Source organism: Desmodus rotundus, chromosome 11, assembly GCF_022682495.2.
Source record: "Desmodus rotundus isolate HL8 chromosome 11, HLdesRot8A.1, whole genome shotgun sequence".
In the NCBI taxonomy this organism is placed as follows: domain Eukaryota; kingdom Metazoa; phylum Chordata; class Mammalia; order Chiroptera; family Phyllostomidae; genus Desmodus; species Desmodus rotundus.
Window position 1 is genome coordinate 88,505,135 of NC_071397.1, and position 12,446 is coordinate 88,517,580.

The following is a 12,446-nucleotide window of genomic DNA, read 5'->3' on the forward strand; positions in this document are numbered from 1 at the left end:
GCTGGTTGCTCAGTTACCATGGGGAAAAGGCAAAATAGGAAAACTTTTGCTAACTTCCCTTGTATTTACCTACTTCAGAAAACAATTCTCTTTTCCATAGAACCTGTTTGACAAATTGTGCTTGGAAAACAAAAAGTGTGAAGTTTTTCTACAAGCAGAAATATGCAGAACAAAACTATTTTAAACATAAAGAAATTTCACAGGGCTAGTACTTATTTATATAGAACAGTCTCTAAGACATCTCATTGTTTAGATAAGCAAAATACCTGATTGGAAAAGCAAAGATGTTTGGAGAAAAGTCTAACTACCTCAGAAACACTTGGATTTTCTCAAACAGTTGGTAATAATAATGGAAAAGACCATGTGATAGTGGTGTCACTGAGATTCAAACTTTGGTTGTGCTGTCTAATAAAACCCCCTTAAATTTGGTAACTGGAAATTATAATTTCGTTTACTGGCTAACCCACTGAAGTTCAAGGGGTTAAGTAAATTCTTTCTATGTTCCAAATTAGTAAGCGCTTCAACCGATATTTGAACTCAAGACTATTTGATTCAAAAGCCCTTATACTTTTGTATAAAATATTCAGAGAGAAAAAACCCTCATGGACACTGCCAACAGTGTAGTGATTACTGGGGGAAGAGAGGCAAGGGGGGTTAAGGAGGGTGTAGGGGGAGTAAATAGTGATGGAAGGAGACTTGACTGGGGCTGGTAAACACACGGTACAGTGTACAGGTGATGTGCTGTGGAATTGTGCGCCTGAAACCTGTATAATTTTGTTAATCAGTGTCACCCAATGAATTCAATAAAGAGGAAGAAAGAAAATACTTCGATTTTGTTTCCTACCTCATGAAAGATACTACAGTTTCAATGACATTAAATTGATCAAGACAGCAAGTACAACACTGAGACTTGGGAACAGTAGGTTATCAAAGCAATTCAAAAGGATGTAAGTAGAGGTTTGGGGGCCCACTTTAAAAAACAGATGCTCTATTTTCCTTGAACTAAACTACAAATTTTTCAATTATTAATATTTAAGCACCCAAGAAGTTGACTTAATCTAAGGAGTAGGAAAAAATAAATACTATTTGAAAATAAATATTCCATTTCACATTCTTGGGAAGTCAATTTAAACAATATTAATTTAGAAAAATACATAAAATTAGTATGATAATGTAGATGATCAAGTAGGAGGAATTTAACTCCCAAATCCACAGAAATATATATTTTTTCTGGTTGCTTCTCAAGACCATCCAATAATTGCTGTAACAAAAGTTCATTTTGGTAGATGAATATTTAGCTCATCTTGTATGAGTTTGATATTATTCTGTAGCAGAAATCTTGAAATCATTGAAATAATGCTCTTGTGAACCTAACCTTTTCAAGATACATTGAAAGTAGACATTTTAAAAATTCTTTGTCATCGTTCTTCTCATTGCCCATCATGCATAGGAATTTTTTTTCTTTTCCATTTTTTCCTTTCTGTTTAATTTCCATAAGATAATCACCATTTTCTCTGATCTTCATATCCTCTGTCCTACTTTTTTTTAATCTTGAGTTTTTAACTCCTACAAATTCTTGTGAAATGGTTGAACCATGTTAGCTATTTTTCTTCCTTCACAGCATATTAAAAATGATTCTTTACTGGGAAAAAAGGTAATGCTATAAAGATCCATATTTGTTGAAATTTAGCCTTGCTAAAAATAAATACAAAATTAATTTCTGTGGTATAAAGAAAATTTTTTCCATAGTGATTTTATATAGAAGTTCCCAAATGTAATACAAGCCATATGTTTAGGAGACAATATTAAAAACATCAAGAAAAATTTCCTAGTGTCTCTTGATAGGATTCTTTTATTGCTAGCAAAGTTAAAGATAAATATGAGGGAAACTCTGAACAATATGACTTGGTGTCAAAATCAAGAATGACAGATTCCGGAGAAACTTATATTACTTTTAAAAAAAGAGGCTAGGCAGCATTTTTTTTTTTATTTCTGAAAACTGCAAAGTGATAAACTTAATCGTATAGTTCTGCAAAGGGAATATTATTTCAATGCCTGGTCAGTGAAGATTTCATTTTGAATGACTGTTTAATTTGGTTAAATTATAATATCATAAGGTCTGGGATTGACATATCCTGAGTAGAATTAGTGAGGGTTTTTTCTTTTTGTCGTTAAAATGGCAAAAAAGTGCTCTGTTTAGTATGTGTGTGGGGTGATCAATAATAATAGAAGAAAAATAAACCAAAGATAACAAACAGTGATCTTTCATGGATTTTGGCTGTGTGAGTGTGTGTGTTTAAGAGCACAAATAGGCCTGAGGATAGAAGGGAGAGGTCACTCCAGTTACCGGAGAAAGCAGAGGTGAGCAGCCCCAGGTCAGAAGGATGTGGATAGGTACGTGGCTGCTAGAGCACCCCAGAGGAAAAGATGACAGGAGGGTATTTCATGTTCGACCTAAAAAGTTAGGTTAAGCCTGTGTTTAAAAGTCTTCACTAAGCACCTGCCAGGTACAGACTGCCAATCAGTATCCATTAGGAATGCAGAGGTTTTAACCACAGTTACCACCTATAATTAGTCCAAATCCTGCTTCTGTTTCTCAGGTGTTCACAGAAAAAGGAAAGGACCCCTCAAAAGCAGGGGTCAGCAAACTGGTCCACCTGCCTGTTTCTGTACCTGAAGTCTGTTGGAATGTGGGCCGGTCCCCTCATTTGTGTAGTGTCTGTGGCTGCTTTCAACTGCCACAGCAGGGCTGGGTAGGAGCCACAGAAACCCAAAGCCCTCCGAGCCTGAGATGCTGACATCTTACCCTTTAGGATGAAGTTCCCTTATCACTACTCTGGACCAGGGCTTCTCAACCTCAGCACCTCTGGCATTTTGGGCCACTTCATTCTTTATTTTGCAGGGTTGTCCTGTGCATTGTAGGATGCTTAGCAGCATCAGAGGCCTCTACCCAGTAGATACTAGTTATATATACTCCTGCCGCTGTGTGGACCAGTATCTCCAGTTGTCACCAAAGGTCCCCTGGGGGTAATGACACAAATTGCTCTTTCACGGCAACCTACATAGCACCATATGAAGAAGCAAACTTGAATAAATTTTTATTGAGTATATAAAGATAATCATAAAGAAACTTCTATGAACTCTCGCCTCTACCTCTCCCCAACAAAACACACGTGGACTGGTCCACTCTGCCCGCCCATCTCTCCTGTGAGGTGTCAGCCCTCCTCTGCAGGCTAGCTCCCCTCTCTGCAGACCTCGCCTCCTCTCGTCTACCCAAGGTCATCACTGCAACCAGTACCACCCTCCCCTGGCCACAGCATCACCAATTTTCCTTCTTTACTGGGTCACTTGTGCTACTATTTCCCTTACCTCACAATAAATTAAACCTCTTTCGTCCTTACATCTCCTCTTTATCGTTCACATTCCTTTGATACCATTTGCAGCATACCTTCTGGAGAGATTTACAGAGTCAAGAATTAGGATGAATCCCAAATGAGTAAGTTAAGAAATCTATACCTAGATCTGGAACCATGAAAACAAAGAGCACCAATGACAAGGAGTTTATCTGAGAAGCAGGCAGAGAACAAAGATGGTAATCCACAAAGGAAAGATAACTAGACTGACAGCTGACTTCCTGCAGCAAAAAGGAAAGCCAGAAGACGGTCGAGTATCCCTGAAGTACTGTGGGCAGCACTTCTGACCGTGAGACCTCCTACTGGAGAAGTGTCGCCTCTCTGATGCAATTGCATCATCTTTAAAACAGGGACAGGGACAACAGTACTTGTCCTGCTTACCTCACTGGGCAGTGAATAGATAGTAATTCCCCTTCTCGATGTCATAAGGCTGAGTTTGTTCTTGGTTCATCCTGAATTCCTAACCACATAATCACTTTTTGCATTGTGATAAGTGTATATGACATTAAATAAACGTGGTCATATAGTTGCTCATCTTTTCTTTGTTAACACTTTGATCAAGCCATTGAATAAACTAAAGCATTGTAACTAGTAAATACATTCCAGAATCAAAGATATGTATGAACTATTCTTTGTACAAATCTGTAAATTGTGAACAGTTTTATTTTTTACTTAAACATATAAGTGGTAAAATCTTTGGATTTATTACTACTAAACCAGTAGCTATCTGTAGCAATTCTAGACAAGCAGACAGGGTGATGACACGTAGACGAGTAAGTTTTAGAAAATAAAATTATTTAGCAACTGTCAGTTGTCAGGAGCTAGCAATGTGGTTGTAGTGTGAACTGCTTGATAAGTCTAAAAATTTTTCATGCTCAACAGCTATCTGCACCTCTAGGTAAATACTTAAATAAGTACTTACTTTTATATTACATATGCAGCAAGGTAAAATTTTTTGTTCTCCTCAAACTTTTTCATTTAATGGTACTCACACACACACACTCACACACACATACACTCCTTCCATGCCAGAATAGAATATTCAAAGAAGAAATCTTAGATGTCAGCAAAGCAGAGAAAGGAGTCAGATTATGCTATAAAACGCAGTCTACTAGTAAGAAAAAAGTTCATCTGGCTCTTGAATGTCTCTTTTTAAAACTGAAGGAACTAGACCACCCCCCGAACTGGATTCCATCAAAGTGGCAACTCAGTGGGAACAGTGCTGGGGCAGCCTCAGCATCTGTGTTGCTAACGGCTGATCAAGGACAACATTCTTGTAGAGAGAAGGCGTGCTTTTGAAAAAGACGAGGAAAGCCTCGTCCATGTTAAACTGTGGAGACCATCCAGGAGATGTTAACTGGAAGACCATTGGGCCAATCACTGTGGAGTTTAAAAGTTTAGATTTTCTTTTCATTATATTTTACTAATTATGCTATTATAGTTGTCCCAGTTTTTCCCTCTTTGCCCCCTCCACCCAACATCCCCCCTCCCTTAGGCAATCCCCCCCCCACTGTTCATGTCTGTGGGTCATTGTATATAAATTCTGTGGCTACCTCATTTCCTATACTGTACTTTACATCCCCATGGCTATTCTGTAACTACCTATTTGTACTTCTCAATCCCCTCACCTCTTCACCCATTCCCTCACACTCCCCTCCTATCTGGCAACCATCAAAATGTTCTCTGTATCCATGATTTTGTCTCTGTTCTTCTTGTTTGCTTAGTTGTGTTTTTTTTACATTCAATTGTTGGATATGTATTTGCTACCATTTTATTGTTCATAGTTTTGATCTTCTTTTTCTTAAATAAGTCCCTTTAACATTTCATATGATAATGGCTTGGTGATGATGACTTCCTTTAGGTTTTATTTGTTGTTGTTGCTGTTTTTACCTGGGAAGCTCTTTACCTGCCCTTCAGTCCTAAATGATATCGTTGTCAGGTAGAGTAATCTTGGCTGTAAGTCCCTGTTTTTCATGACTTTGAATACTTCTTGCCAACCCCTTCTAGCCTGCAAAGTTTCTTTTGAGAAGTCAGTCTTTAATCTTATGGGAACTCCCCTGCAGGTAACTAACTGCTTTTCTCTTGCTGTTTTTAAGATTCTCTCTTTATCTTTAACCTTCGCCATTTTAATTACGATGTGTCTCAGAGTGCGCCTCTTTGCATCCATCTTGTTTGGGACTCTCTGTGCTTCCCGCATTTACATGTCTATTTCCTTCACCAAATTAAGGACGTTTTCATTCATTATTTTTTCAAATTATTTCCAATTTCTTGCTCTTTCTCTTCTTCTGAGAGTGGTTTCTTCGCCATTGCTGCAGAGCACATCAAGTGGCTCCAGGTGGCCGGTGAACGCATGCAAGTCAAGCCACTTTTTCAAGAGGCTTCACATGAAGACCCAAGAGGCGTGATGGGGTGGAGGCAGAGGCAAGTGAGGAGAGCAGTGAAGAGAGGGCCGTGGTGCACACCGGGAGGTTTCTGTTAGCTTAGGACAGAGAAAATAATTATTTTTATGGTACATGCCGAGAGAAAGCTAGGATGGAGGTCAGAGTGAAGTGTGCAAAGCAGTAAGTACTGATTGATGGAGCGTATTTCCTCTAAGGGGCAGGAGAGAAAGATGGGTCCCAGACAACTGGAGCAAGAGATGAACTTGTAATCAAGTAGGAAGAAGTATTTTAAAAAAGAAAAAGGGACTGGAGATGAGGACACATGCAGAAAAATCTGGAATAACTGTGGGTAGAAAACCACTGGGTTGTCTTGCTGAGGCCTCTGCTCTCTGTGATGTTAGAAGAAAGTCTCCCTGTTGAGAAGTTAGGAACACAGAGTGGCTGAGCAGCTCTGCATCCCTTTGGCGTTTCGTCTAGAAAACACTTTTGGGGCATTTGGTCTGATCAGCACCTTGACGGCACCCAATGAGAATAATGAGCTAAAAGCCCCGGTACCACCTCTGGTACCAGGAGTTCCAGGGCCCCACGTGATACCTTCCTCCCTAAGGTGGCACCTGCCACTCCAGGAAAGCCCTGATTAAAGGTGAAAGCAGAGCTGAATCCTGGTAGAATGAGGCAATGTAAAAACAACAAAGAGATATTATTTTCAGGAGGTGGTTTTAGGAGGCATTTCAGCAACCTGAGACTTGCATTGCTTTCAAGTTCTCAGCTCCTATATCTCTTATAACTAATTTGCTGTTAGTATCAAAGATCCCAAGTCTGACAAAAATGCACCAATTAAAGTTCATCCTTATGCAAATATCATTTCCATTCCCGGGCTTTCCAGAAATGTTTGATTGAGTGGGGAAGAAGGGAGAAGATGTGAGAGTCAACACGAAGAGAGTGGCAAATAAGCCAAGTCTATTTCTGTGCCCCGCTCGTTACCGGGTGGCTCATTGCTGAACCGTTTACCGCGGCATGGTTATGAATTATTGAAAGTGCACATGAGTTGTGATGTTGTAATCAGTTTTATATATTTTTAATTTTACACATGGATAAACTTTTAATGCAGAAGAAGACAAAGATAAATGAGGAAATTAGTGGCAGACCCACTCTGTAGAACATAAAGGAGATTAATGCGCAGAATATTTCTGTCCGTAACAAGACAACATTGATGGTCAAATTAATAGAAGACAAAACAAAGCACAAGTAAAATTTCAAAGCCCTGTTCCGGTTACTGATATTGAACTCTGTGAATTTTATATATTAAACGTTTTAAACTGAGATATAGCTTATGCCATAAAATTCATCCTTTTTAAGTATAAAATTCACTATTTTTTAGCACATTCACAAAATAGTTTCACCACCCCCAAAAATAAACTCCATACCCATAATTAGTTATTCCTCACATTCCTTTTTCCTCAGCCCTTGGAAACCACTAATGAACTTTTCCTTCTCTGTGGATTTGCCTATTCTGAACATTTCAAATAAATAGAATAATGCAAAATGTGGCCTTTTCTGTCTGGCTTCCTTCACATAGCACAAAGTTTCAACACCATACAATGTGTGGGTACTTCGTTCTTTTTATGGGCAAATAATATTTCATTGTATGGATCTATCAAACTCTGTTCATCCATTGATAAGCAAAGGTGGTGTCAGATTGGATGAGGGTGGGTCTAAAATGAACGACTAGAGTGTTTAGGTGACCAGGAGAGGACCCGCCCACACGGGCCCGGGGAGAAGGAGCGCATGGTGCAGAGGCAGGGATTGGAGTGATGCAGCTGAGCCCGAGGATGGTCAGAAGCCACCAGAAGCTATGGAGAAGCAAGAAAGCATTCTCCCCGAGAGACTTCAAGGGAGCGTGGCCTTTCTCACACCTGGATTTCAGACGTCTATACCACTGAACTTTGAAACAATAAATTCTGATTGTTTTAAGCCATTCACCTTGTAGCAATTTGATAGGAAAGCCCTTGGGAAAAATACAACATCTTAATTTCTAACGATCTGGTTCAGATTCAAACCAACTTAATACCAAGCGTACATAACACCTGTGCTCCTATATATCTCCTTTCCCTTCACCTTCCACCGCGTTGTTATTCTACATAAATTATATCTTTATACATTGTATGCCAATGAACACATATTTCTAATGGTTGTTTTATACAGTTATCTTTTAGGAGGAAAAAGAAGTTACAAGCAAGAATTACACTTACACTGTTGTTTATGTTTGCCTTTGTAGTTACTCTTCCTAGCACTCTTTGTTTCTTCTTGTGGATTTGATTTACTGCCTATGTTCTTTCTGAAAGATTCATTCTTCCTCAAATGTTCCTCTGAGTGTGTTGGGGCATGACTTCATTTGCAGCCTTCCTGCACAAAGCCTCAAGGTCAGACAGGGCTTCTCAGGTCTGTCCTGGCATGCACAGGACCGGGCATATGCACATAGACCTACAGACTCCAATAATATGTCAGAGCTTTACCAAGTCCCCTATGAACACAGCATTCCTCAGCTTTCCTTTTAAATTTTTCATTTGACTATTTTTTTTGCTCCAGCCAGTATAGCGGCCTCACATGGCGGCAAAGTTAAACCCTGATTATTTTCAATAAATGTCCCTGGATAAGGGCAGCTTACATCAGGTGAGGTCTGAATCAGGTCAGACAAAGATATGCATGACAAGCGGAGTTTGCCGGAAGGCTGCCAGGTAGTTTAAATAATCACATTTCTCTGAGAACGGGACTTGGAATTGCCTCCAAACCCATCCCAACCCTCCGGTCACTGCACAGCTGCTGGATTTCACCATGATTGCAAGCTGTTGGTTTTCTAGATTTCCATGGAGCTTGGGGAAGGGAGATAGGATTGGGGTAAATTAAAAATGTTCTAAAGAGAAAATTGGACAGGTACGTGCAGAAAAATGAAACTAGACCACCTTCTTACACCACACCCAAGAATAAATTCAAAACCTCTCAAAGACTTAGACGTTAGACCCGAGACCATGAACGTCATAGAAGAAAACATAGGCAGCACATCCTCGGACATTGCTCATAGCAGTATCTTACCAGATAAATCTCCCCGGGCAAGGGAGACAAAAGAAAAAATAAACAAATTGAACTATAGCAAACTAAAAAAGTTTTGCACAGCAAAGGAAAACATCAATGAAATAAAAAGACAACCCACAGCATGGGAGAATGTTTTTGATGATAAACCTGAGAAGGGGTTAATATCGCAAATTTATAAAGTACTTACAAAACTCAACACCAAAAAAACTCAAACAACCCAATTAAAAAATGGTCAAAGGACCCAAATAGACACTTCCCCAAAGAGGACATACAATGGGCAATAAACATGTGAAAAGATGTTCAACGTAGCAAATCATCAGAGAAATGCAAATTAAGACCACAGTGAGATATCACCTTCCACCTGTCAGAATGTCCATCATCAATAAATCAACAAACAACAAGTGCTGGAGAGGACGTGGAGAAAGGGGAACCCTTGTGCACTGTTGGTAGGAATGCAGATTGGTGCAGCCACTGTGGAAAACAGTATGGAGATACCTCAAAAATGTAAAAGTGGAACTCCATTTTGATCCAGCAATCCCACTTCTGGGAATATATCCGAAGGAACTCAAAACACTAATTTGAAAGAACATAAACATCCCTGTGTGCAATTCAGCATTATTTACAACTGCCAAGATATGGAAGCAGCCCAAGTGTCCCTCAATAGAAAGGTGAATAAAACAACTAAGGGACATACACAATGGAATACTACTTGGCCATAAAGAAGAAGAAAATTTTACCCTCTGCAACAGTATGGATGGACACGGAGAACATTATGCTAAGTGGAATCAGCAGCAGAGAAAGACAAATACCATGTGATTTCACTCATATGTGGAATCTAATGAACAAACTGAACTAACAAGCAAAACAGAGACAGAGTCATAGATAGGAGGATACAGCTAAGGATGGGGGAGGTTGGAGGGGTGGAGGGAGTGAGCAAAAAGTTGAAAAGGACTCATGGGCATGGACAACAGTGTGGTGATCGCTGGGGGGAGGGTGTATAAGATGACTAAATGGTAATGGAAAAAATACAATAAAGATTAAATCACACACACAAAAAATGTCCTATAGCTTCCTGTTCTTACTGAGATTCAGCCATTTTCTTGAATAAATGTTCCCTGGATTTTTGGTTAATTTCCTCAGTTATAAAAATGTTAATTTTGACTATATTTGCCAGTATTTTCATTACTGTTCTAGAAAAAAATGTTATTTGAGGTTCTCACTCTAACATACTCAATATCACCCCATACACTGAAATTTTAAATAATGAAATAAATGTGTCAGCGCTTTTTACTTGAATACATGTTACTTAGAGGTTTTATCCATTTGCGAATGACAAGGTCTCTTGCTTTTCTCCCCTTTTTCCTGATGCTGTTCATTGTACTATTTCATTGCCCACATGCACCTTTACTAGAGAGAGGAAAAAGAGAAACAAAGATTATAAAGCTCAAATTGACCTTTCACTTCTCTTGAGGTGCTATGATAAAAAAAAATTCATAAGGATTGGGTTGAGTCCGATGAGTAAATCAGAGATTTGAAATAACTGGGTGTGTAATGTTTCATGTTATTTGTGTGCTGTCATCATATGTGTTTAAAAAGTATTAAAGGTACTCCTAAGGGCAATATCTACTAAGATGTAGTCTAGTCAAAAACGATGAACTCGATTTAACTTTGTTTTCAGGTAACACCAGGGATGCAGGAGAAAACTGATTAAGGAAGCAATCAGACAAAGGCAGGAGATGGTTCAGGCACAAGTCCGATCTGGACTGTTTCACAAGTTGGTGTCACAAGAAAAGATTGTGCTAATTTAAAACACATGTATGTACATAACAACCAGATGTAATATGTGGGCTTGGATTAGATACTTCCTTGCACAAAGCACCTATAAAGAACGTTTTGCAGAATAATTAGAAAAAAATTGAATATGTCCTGGGCAAGAGGTGAAATAAAAATTTATTGAAATGGAAAATAGAGGTTATTGTTTGGAAAAAAGCAACTCACAAAGCAGTATTTACAGTATAGTATCATTCGGGCCAAAAAAAGTTTATAAAAACACCTAGAAACATAAAAACTTAAGTATTACATGTGATTGCTATGGAATGATAAAAATGTGATGCTAATATTTTATCTGTAGTATCTATTTTCCTACTTTACCATGTGCTACCTTTTTAACATCTTAAGACACCTACTTCTTAGAAACAGCATTTTCTCTCATGTTTCCGCATTAAGAACATTTTTGATGATGTCACTTTCAAAACTTCCCATGAATAGGCTTAGATTATTCACGATGTATCTTCTCTGCAGCACACCGGCGAGACTGACTATAAACATTCCATGAGCCCCTTTGCTAATATAATCTGGATGGATTTTAAAGCAGTGTTTCCAACACCTTCAGGCACTTTTGTTACTAACTAAAGAATTCACTTAATTTGTAAGCATCTTTGCCCACCTGTGCCCACCTCACAAAATGTTTCATCTGAAGCCTGTCTCTCAGCAAGCAGTTCCGGAGGCGGCTGCACCCGGAGCAGACACTGTGGCCCTCAGTATCAGGCCCCACAGCGCTGAGTTGTACCTGTGAGCATCTGTGCTTTATCTCTGTTTGTTTTGTACACTCACTAGCAAGTGTGTCCCAAGGCATCAGAAGAGCCGCAAGAGCTCAAAGGGTGTTATGCTTAGTATAAAACCACACACAATTAGCGTTTCCATTATTGGAAACAAAATTAACACAGTGTGTGTGCATTGAACTTACCTGTGCTGAACTTCTGCACCATTTACATGCAGAAAACACCACCTTGGAAGCTGCCCAAGTTACTATCACTTCTGCCAGTAGCTGAGTGGTCTCTTACACGGCATCCTGCAGCAGATGAAACGGAAAGTCTGTCCTTTGGGTGGATCGGTAATTGTACACAAAGCATGGTGTTCCATTAAGTTACACTTAAGGAGAAATTAGTGGTTTGAATAAGTGAAACCACACTGTGCATATATTATTTTCTTTTACGGTCTGTGCTTATCGTATCATTCCTGCTTTTACTATATGCTAGTCTTATTTTAGGTTTTATGCATTATTTGGTATGATTTGGTAGGTTACTTTTTGGGTCTGGGAATGCTAAAAATTTTTTCCATATAAATCAATGGTAATTGCTTCTTTGCTTCACACTATTTCAGCTTGCAAAAGGTTTCATAGGAACATTCTGCTTTTGAATAGTGGGGGGAACCTGTAATATCCTCTTTCCCAAGGTCATGCAAGTAAATGTTAAATGTGTTCAAGTAACAGATTATTTGTGGTCATGTGTATTTGACTGTAGTAATGAACATCTTTACAGAGTTTAGGGAAGAGTTATGGGAAGAACCATTTCAAGTGAATCTCTGCCTAGAGCATCCCCTTCTCTGGAACTTGTCCATTTGTCCATGTATGTGGCATAGTTACCAGAGATAGAGTAGGAGGGGGAGAAGAATGGGGGCGGGGAGGAGGAAGAGGAGGGGACAGGGAAGGGAAAAAGTAGTAATTCCTGTGTAACTTCAGGCACGCCACCACCTTTCAGAACCAAGCCTCCACAGTGCT